Genomic DNA, 9,504 nt, shown 5'->3' with positions numbered 1-9,504 from the left:
TTGAATACACCTAAATAATGAGACATTAGTACATAAACACATATAGCTCAAGATTTTAACACATACACTTTGCACTTACTTCATGCTTGTTTGGACACACAAACTCCAACGTATTCTTAGGGTTTATCACAGCTCGATCTCCGCAATCGCACAGAGGAGGTTCCTCGAGTCGTCTAACTGCGGCTAGGTGCTTCTCCTTAGCCGTCATTGCCGGAGGGTTAGGGGGGTGGAACCCACCGCTTGAAGTGCTCACGTGGATGTCTCCCTCTAAACCAATCGTGGAAAAAGAGGTACCTAGGATCAAACTTGTCTGCACCATCGATCCACTGAAAGAAAAAACACCTCTCATGGTCCTACACAACGAGATTCCAATAAAATATTAGTACCATACTTAAACAAATAAAGAAAAAGGATAGTACAAACAATTTCTTACATTAAACTAACTACATGTGTAGAAGCAACGCGCGGCTGTGTCCGGATGTTTCGATTGAAAAATATGGGCCGGGAAACCACAATCACAGTTAGGGACAGGAAGGTCAGGAGGAACGGGGGCATCTTTGCTAGACGCGTCGGGGTATAATTCTCGAGGACGACCCCGTTTTCGCCAAAACTCCTCCCGAAACATTTCTTGCATCTAACAAATAGGATGTAATTTAACAAACATAAATAAAAACATCACAACAAAATATCAATGAGAAACATAACTACAATACAATCAATTTCGTTCTAAGAACCAAAAGCTTTTAAAATTATACCCTAAACCTAGGGTTTCTCATTTCATCCACAACAATAAACCCATAACATAACTACATGAGGCTTGGTTTGCTAGCTTTTTCCACGCCTTGAAATGAACCTACGGTTGTATAATACATATATTGAGGGATACAATGAAACCCTAAGTGATGACGATTCTTAGGTTCAAAAATCCGACTAATATGTACCGAGTCGATGCGAGAAAAACCAGGAGGTGAGCGAGTATACCTTGCTCTCGAAGATCTACGAATCAAATCAAGGGTTTCAAGGTCCAATATGTCGATTCGTGAGGTAGGGTGAAGTGGCGAGAAAAAAACCCGAGGAGAAATAAGAGGAAGAACGCTCGGGGAAGAAGTGCAGGATGAGTTAAATGCAGGTGGCTCGGCGCCATTAAGACTGGCGCCGAGCTTGGCGCCAAGATCTACGGCGCCGAGCTCGGCGCCAGTCACTCTGGCGCCGAGCTCCTGGCAGGCCATTTTCCTGTGCCCAGGACCTCGGCGCCAGTGACCGTGGCGCCGAGCTCGGCGCCAGTCACTCTGGCGCCGAGCCAATGGTCCATTTCTGGAATTGTTTCCGCCAAGGGTCTATTTGAGAGAAACTTTCGAAAAAAGAGCCAAATAGTAAAAAATTCAGTCGTCTTGTTGCTGGACGACGCACGCTCGTGCTCCGAAGCAAGTTCCTTTCGACCAGAACTATAACCTAGAGGTGATAAAACACATTTTATACCTTAAATGTTTGTTGTATATTTTTATTCTGTGATACCTTTACTATATTTTTGTAGAACATTGTTGTGCTCAATAAATCCTATAGAATTTACAGTTACTAATATCAATGTGACACTACAGTAAAAAGTTACACCACCACCAAGTCTTCTGCTAGGGAATTAAAAAGATTCAGTGTTTTTGTTGTGATATTTTTGTAGGTTGCATATGAGCTCCAAAAAATTATGAACTATTACCTGGTTTTGACACTTATTCAAACGTCAAGCCACCATGATTTGTCCTGGACCGTCTTAGCCGCCATCAAAACATATAAAAATTAAAAATGAAGTTGCATTTCGTCCTTTCGCCACTGCTCCTAGTCTATATATATATAATTTTAGCCACAATGGAGAAGGGATCGAGCACACGCAATTTAGTAGGCATAGCCACCACGGAGAAGGTGCTCCTGGTCGTGGCCGTGGTGCTGGTGCCCGTCATCCACTCCAAGCTCATCAAGTGTTTGCTCCTCGCCAAGCCAAAAAAGCTTAAGCTGCCCCAGGGCCATGGACGCTGCCGTTGATAGGCAGCATGCACCACCTCGTCAGCAACCCATTGCCGTACCGGGCCATGCGCGACCTCGCGCATAAGCACGGGCCGCTCATGATGCTCTGGCTGGGCGGGGTGCCCACGGTGGTGGTGTCGTCGCCGGAGGCTGCGCAGGCGATCACCAAGACGCACGACATCACGTTCGCTGACCGTCACATGAACAGCACCGTCGGCATATTCACCTTCAACGGCATGGACCTGGTGTTCAGGAGCTACGGCGAGCAGTAGCGCTAGCTCTGCAAGCTCAGCGTGCAAGAGCTGCTGAGCGCCGCCCGCGTGCAGTTGTTCCAGCGCATCCGCGATGAGGAGATGGGGCGGTTCATGCAGAGCCTCGCCACGTCCGCCACCGCCGGCACCGCCGTCGACCTGTCCAAGATGATCTCTAGCTTCGTCAACGACACCTTCGTCAGGGGGTCCATCGGCAGCCGGTGCAAGTATCAGGACGAGTACCTGGATGCCTTGGGCACTGTGATGCGGACATGGTTTCCAATATCGGCCGAAATCTCATGATATTTCCGATATATCCTCTTTATCCGTAGGTGCCGATAAGGAAATATCTATCTTTTTCGTACAAATCTTGTTTAAATTTATTTAAATTTACTTAAATTCAAATTAAATTTTATTTGAATTTGGTGCGATATATCCTATTTATCCTCTTTATCTCTGACCTCCGATAAATTTTAATTTCCGAAAATGAAAACCTTGGATGCGGATGGCTGCGGAACTAAGCGTAGCTAATATCTTCCCGTCATCCAGGCTGTTGCAGAATCTTAGCACGGCGCTACGCAGGGCGATGGCGTGCCGCGACTGGATGGCGCACATCATTGGCCAGATCATCCGCGAGACGAAGGAAGCCATAGACCGGGCTGACAAGACTTCAAACGAGAGCTTTATCACTGTCCTGCTCAGGCTGCAGAAAGAGGCCAGCCTGCCCATCGAGCTCACAGATGACATCGTCATGGCACTCATAATTGTAAGTCGCGCGCGTTCCCAATTTTCCATCGCTGTGCCTTAATTGCTTGTCCTCTGCCGTCTTATTATCTTAGTTAGGCCAGTCTCGGTGAGAATTTCTTTTGACTTTTATTTATATTAAATAGCTTGCCACATAGGTATTTTGATGACATGACAGTATATTTAAGAAAAGAGAGAAGAAATGTGTTTCATCTACATGAAACTCTCCTGGTACGATTATTAACTCTCAACGAGTCATGAAATTAAATGCTTATAAAACTATAGAATGAAACTTTACATTGAGAGCAAGTACAACAATTGACTTATAACCAAGCTAATCAATATTTTTGGTGATGTAGAAGAGAGAAGGAAAGAGAGAGAAGAGAGCTTGGCTCTCATGCGAGCAACAAGCTGAGAATGAAAACATATAATAATAAAGAAATTTTGTTGACAAATGGAAGACTAACTATTGTATAGCTTGGCTCTTATTACTTGACTCATAGCCAATCAACTGGCTCTATTTTTTACTTTGCTCTGAAAGTGGATGTTTAATGCAAGTTTCATTTCATTCTACTTGTCTTAATGGAAATTAACAACGCCTTGAAACATGAAACTATCCACTTAGACTGGCCACCGGTGCATATATGTATGATCAATTGTTGTTCCATTTGTTCTGCTATGACTTATCTAGCGCGGGCACTGACTCCTCGTCGACCACACTGACCTGGCGCATGACAATGCTAATCTGGTACCCGGCTACGATGGCCAGAGCCCAGGCCGAGAAGTCCGGGAGGCCTTCAAGGGGAAGACCACCACCATCACCGAGGACGATCTCGCCAGGGCAAACTTAGCTACCTCAAGTGTGTGGTGAAGGAAGCTCTCAGACTGCACTGCCCGGTGCCGCTCCTGATCCCACGCAAATGCCGTGAGACATGCCAGGCCATGGGCTACGACATTCCCAAGGGCACATGCGTGTTCGTCAACGTTTGGGCCATCTGTAGGGACGCCAAGTACTCGGAAGATCCTGAAGAATTCAGGCCAGAGCGGTTCGATTCGAGAACAGCAGCCTGGACTACAAAGGGGCAGACTGTGAGTTCCTCCCATTCGGGTCCGGCCGCCGAATGTGCCCGGGAGTAAACCTTGGATTGGCCAACATGGAGCTTGCACTGGCCAGCCTTCTGTACCACTTCGATTGGAAGCTACCGAGCGGATTGGAGCCCAAGGATGTCGATGTTTGGGAGGCTGCAGGATTGGTTGGAAAGAAAAACACAGGCCTTCTTTTGCACCCTATCAGCCGCTTATTTGCTCCGGCCGGTTAATGCCTAATTAACACCAAAGGATACGCTGCACGTGCATTATTTACTAGATGGTAACCCTGTCCCCGGCTCCCCGCTCCTTCTCCGCCCTCACAACCACCTCCCACCCCTTCCTTCGGCGCCGAGTTCGGGAAAGCTGCGCGGGAGGCCACCCTGGGACTCGACCCCCCTCCGTCCGCCGAAGAAGCTCAGGGTGCGGCCACCCTGGGAGCCGGATCCCCTCCCTCCGCCCAAGAAACCCAGGGCGCCGGCATCTGCGTCAAGCTCCCTGAACCTGCCCAATGGGGCACCCGGCAAGTGTTTGATGAAATGCCCAACCGAGCGTCCCAGTTTCTCGCACCCCCCCCCCCCCCCCCCCCCCCCCGAAGTGCGTGGCCCCACGGCACACGAACGCGTCAGCTGGGGGTGACGATTGTCGTCCACAGATGCGCAAGAGACCTGCAGCTTCGCCAGACGCCGTCGACACCCCGGGTATGCGCTTTCAAACCCATGCTCTGGAAAGACTCTATTGCCCGGTTGTTAGGCATCTTTGTTTCCGGTCTGTCCCTCCCTCTGATCTCTGGATCACCCAAACCAATGGGGCGTCCTCTGCTGATTCGACTTTCATCGCCAAGGCTCTTGATTTCTATTTCTGCGCTCCCCCGGAACGCTTCGAGGTGCTCTCACTAGGCCCTTATCTGTTTAGTACTAAAGCTGCCACCTCTGCGGTTGGTTGCCTGCTGTGCCAGATCGGTGTTTTTGCTCTGGATGGAGTCATCTTCCACATTCACGGTGACGAGCAAGCGGCCATTGCTGACCGTCAGCGGTTCTAAACTAGTCTGGATACTACAGTCCAAGTTGAGCCTTCTAAGTTGGATCGGAGAAACGTCATTCAAGGCCTTGGCAAGTTGGCTGGCCAGGGATCCGATAGGAAAATTGGAGGCCATTCCTCGGTCCCAAAAAATTCGAGTGTGAAGGCTAAGCGTGCTTGCTGTCGGTGTCTTGCAACTGACCACCGGGTTGCTGAGTGTAGAGATCCTACCACTTGTTCCACCTGCAACCGCACTGGCCATAAGAGTTTTCAGTGCAAAACTCTGCTATTTGACAATGATATCCTGCAAAAGTGCAAAGTCATTGAAGAAAGACGTAAGAAAAGGTTTGCATTATATTGGGAGTGAAATACACTAGCGGCCCTTTAACTTGTCGGCCTGTGCCAGTTCGGTCCACGAACTCGCAAACGCGGAAAATGGGCCCCTGAACTTGTCAAGTTGTTCACCACAGGCCCATTTCCCATCCGGCGCGGCCTCCTGGCGACGTGGCAGCGCCAGCATGGCGGACGAAGCACGTGAGCCGCACGTTTCAATACCGAACGCAGGTGACAATATGCATCTAGGCCCCTCCGCCTCGTGAAATCTCCAAAATCTTGTCTTCTCCTCTTCAAGTTCATCATGTTGGGGGTGAGGCGGCTTGCGACGGAGGCAAAAGTCAGCGACTTTGCAAGATTCTGCGGAAGAGCAACGTCGAGACGTACCTAGGGAGCGCAGGTTTCCGCCGCGATCGCGGTGAATCTACGGCATGGCGCCGTGCCTACGACCAGAAGGGGAACCACTGCCGGACTACAGTTAGTCAATCGAAGCTCAAAACCTTCTTATTAGTGCCTTTAGGATGTGGTGGTGTGCATGTACTTGTTCCTAGTGTAGGCCAATTTCCTTTGTTTTGGTGGCTAGGGTTTAGGGTTCCTGGTGTAGCCAAAATAAATCAAGTAGTAATGAGCATCATTTGGTTCAATGTAGGCGATGCTGAGAACAAGTTTACTATTGAGGTGCACCACTGTGGTTTCTTTGTTGGTCAGGATTCGAATAAGGCTTACATTGATGGAAAAGTGAACTGGTTTGACCATTGCGAGGTAGATACCTGGTCTCCATTATGGTTCTTGGATTTTGTTGATGAGTTGAAATGTCCAAAAATAGATGCTCTGAAGATATACTGGTTGCATCCTGAAATGGATCTTGCTCGTGGACTTAGGGTGATTGAGTTAGATTCAGAGACATTGGTGATGACTAGCATTGTTGACAGGGTGAAGAACCTTATTGTCTATTTTGATCATGATAATAGCATGCCTGGCATAAACTAGGATGACATAGTGGCAAACCCAATTGCTTTACTGCCTGAAGTAATCAGCCCAGCCAAGGGAGGATTTGTTGGGAAGGAAGAAGGAGAAGAACGGCCACCATTTGAAATGGAGCAGGATTCAGTGCAGCATGATGTGCATGGAGATGACGGTGACAGTGAAGATGACTCTGATTTTCGTGATAGTGATTATGATTTAGAGGGAGATGATGATGATATTTTTGTGGACTATGTTGATGAGGATGTCACAGAGGAGACTAGCAGCAAAGGACAACAGAAAGGTAAGGGCATAAGGTTGTTGGTAGCAAACTGAAGGGGAAAAATGTTTCATCTTTGGATATTTATGGAGAGGAGTCAACAGATGAATCTAAGCAAGAATTGTCAGAATCTAATGAAGAAGGACAAGGTCTAAGGTGAGAACTTAAAGAACCAACTCTGGACTTGTGCTAGGTGAACCACAGTAGTTAGGTGGAATGAGAACATGAAGAAGATGAAGGTCCTTTACCAGAAAGCTTTTGAATGGCTGGAAAAGACGCCACCAAATATTTGGGTTAGGGCTTTCTTTAGCACTTTCTCCAAGTGTGATATTCTATTAAACAATAGTTGTGAGGTGTTCAATAAATACATACTAGATGCTAGATAAATGCCTATCTTGAGCATGTTAGAGCTCACTACGGGAATCAGGAGGTTTGCCGAGTGCCAGGGGCACTCGGCAAAGCCTAAAAAACCCTCGGCAAAGGGTTTGCCGAGTGTCGACACTCGGCAAACGACACTCGGCGAATTTTAGTCGGCAAACAGACTTTGCCGAGTGTTTTTTGTCGGGCACTCGGCAAAGACTTCGCCGAGTGCCAAAAAAACACTCGGCAAAGATTTACACTCGGCAAAATAAAAATGCGAAAAAATCCAAAAATAATAGCAAAAAAACCCGAAATTTTTTTTTCGGGGGAGGCCACCACCGGCCAGCGCGCACCCGCCTCCATCGAAATCGCTGCATTTTTTGCGCAAAATCCGCGGCTAACGCGGCCGGCAGGATTCGAACTCACGACCTCTCCCTAGCGTCTCTGTTGCTCTACCACTGCACTACACTATCACTTGTGTCTAGATTCCGTTATCTATCCTCGTATATTATACTAAACCGAGAGTAAATTGCTTGTTTAAGGCCCTAAACGAATTCAAATCAAAAAGTGGTCAACTACAAAGTTTCATAACTTTTCGAGATCTACAATTTTCATTTAGGAAGTTTTTCCATCCGAGGTCGTTTGAAAAATTCGAATTTCAAATTTGAGAGATTCAAACGTAGTTTTGCATGATAAGATGATTTCAAATCAAAAAGTTGTCAACTACATAGTTTCATAACTTTTGGAGATCTACAATTTTCATTTAGGAAATTTTTCCATCCGAGGTGTTTTGAAAAATTCAAATTTTCAAATTCAAACGTTGTTTTTGCATGACAAAATGATTTCAAATCAAAATGTTGCCAACTACAAAATTTCATAACTTCTCAAGATCTACAAAGTTTATTTTGGTCATTTGTTCATCCGACATAGTGGTAGTAATATTGTTCACAAATCTTATATATCTCTCTTCTACTTTGATGAAACTAATATGAGAGATATGAAAGATGTAGATTTTATAAACAATGTTATTGTCGCTTTGTCAAATGAAGAAATGACCAAAATAAACTTTGTAGATCTTGAGAAGTTATACAACTTTGTAGTTGAAAAGTTTTTCATTTGAATTCATTTAGGGCCTCAAAAATTAATTCAAAAAACTGATTTGCCGAGGGCCAAAAAAAAATGCACACGGCAAAATTCCTCTTTGCCGAGTGCCAAAACAAAGGCACTCGGCAAACTCCATCTTTGCCGAGTGCCAGAAAAAAGACACTCGGCAAACTGAGAGTAAATTGCTTGTTTGAGGCCCTAAATGAATTCAAATCAAAAAGTGGTCAACTACAAAGTTTCATAACTTTTCGAGATCTACAATTTTCATGTAGTAAGTTTTTCCATCCGAGGTCGTTTGAAAAATTCGAATTTCAAATTTGAGAGATTCAAACGTAGTTTTGCATGATAAGATGATTTCAAATCAAAAAGTTGTCAACTACATAGTTTCATAACTTTTGGAGATCTACAATTTTCATTTAGAAAGTTTTTCCATCCGAGATCTTTTGAAAAATTCAAATTTTAAAATTTTCAAATTCAAACGTCGTTTTTGCATGACAAGATGATTTCAAATCAAAATGTTGCCAACTACAAAATTTCATAACTTCTCAAGATCTACAAAGTTTATTTTGTTCATTTGTTCATCCGACATAGTGGTACTAACATTGTTCACAAATTTTATATCTCTCTTCTACTTTCATGAAACTAATATGAGAGATGTAGATTTTATGAACAACGTTATTGTCGCTTTGTCAAATGAAGAAATGACCAAAATAAACTTTGTAGATCTTGAGAAGTTATACAACTTTGTAGTTGAAAAGTTTTTCATTTGAATTCATTTAGGGCCTCAAAAATTGATTCGAAAAACTGATTTGCCGAGGGCCAAAAAAGTGCACACGGCAAAATGCCTCTTTGCCGAGTGCCACAACAAAGGCACTCGGCAAACTCCATCTTTGCCGAGTGCTAGAAAAAAGGCACTCGGCAAAGACGCATTTTGCCGTGTGCCGAAAAAAAACACTCGGCAAAATACATCTTTGTCGAGTGCCAGAAAAAAGGCACTCGGCAAAGACGAATTTTGTCGAGTGTTTTTTTGCCGAGTGTATTTTATTTGGCACTCGGCAAAGACCGTCTTTGCCGAGTGCCCGATAAAATACACTCGGCAAAGCCTCCGGCACTCGGCAAAGTGCCGGTTTCCGGTCGAGCAAGTGAAGACACAACTAATGACAAGGTATCATACAAAGTACAAGGATGTAGAGACTGTGTGGGATGGTCCTATTTGCCCCAAGATAAGGATGAAACTTCATAAGAATTCTCAGTGGGCAAACACCTGTTATGCACAGCCTGCTGGTAATGACATTTTTCAGGTCAGTGTGGTGGATAGATAATACATAGTGGACCTAGACATTAGGC

At 45.4% G+C, this 9,504-nt stretch overlaps 1 pseudogene; it reads left to right on the top strand.

The window, feature by feature from the left end:
- The first annotated feature begins 1,860 nt into the window (after positions 1–1,860).
- LOC136489842 (dolabradiene monooxygenase-like) lies at positions 1,861–4,330 on the top strand (annotated as a pseudogene).
- The last annotated feature ends 5,174 nt before the right edge of the window (positions 4,331–9,504 follow it).

This window comes from Miscanthus floridulus, chromosome 10, assembly GCF_019320115.1.
Source record: "Miscanthus floridulus cultivar M001 chromosome 10, ASM1932011v1, whole genome shotgun sequence".
Taxonomy (NCBI): Eukaryota; Viridiplantae; Streptophyta; class Magnoliopsida; order Poales; family Poaceae; genus Miscanthus; species Miscanthus floridulus.
Note: the sequence above shows the minus strand (reverse complement) of the source record. Positions and strands in the feature narration are given on the sequence as shown.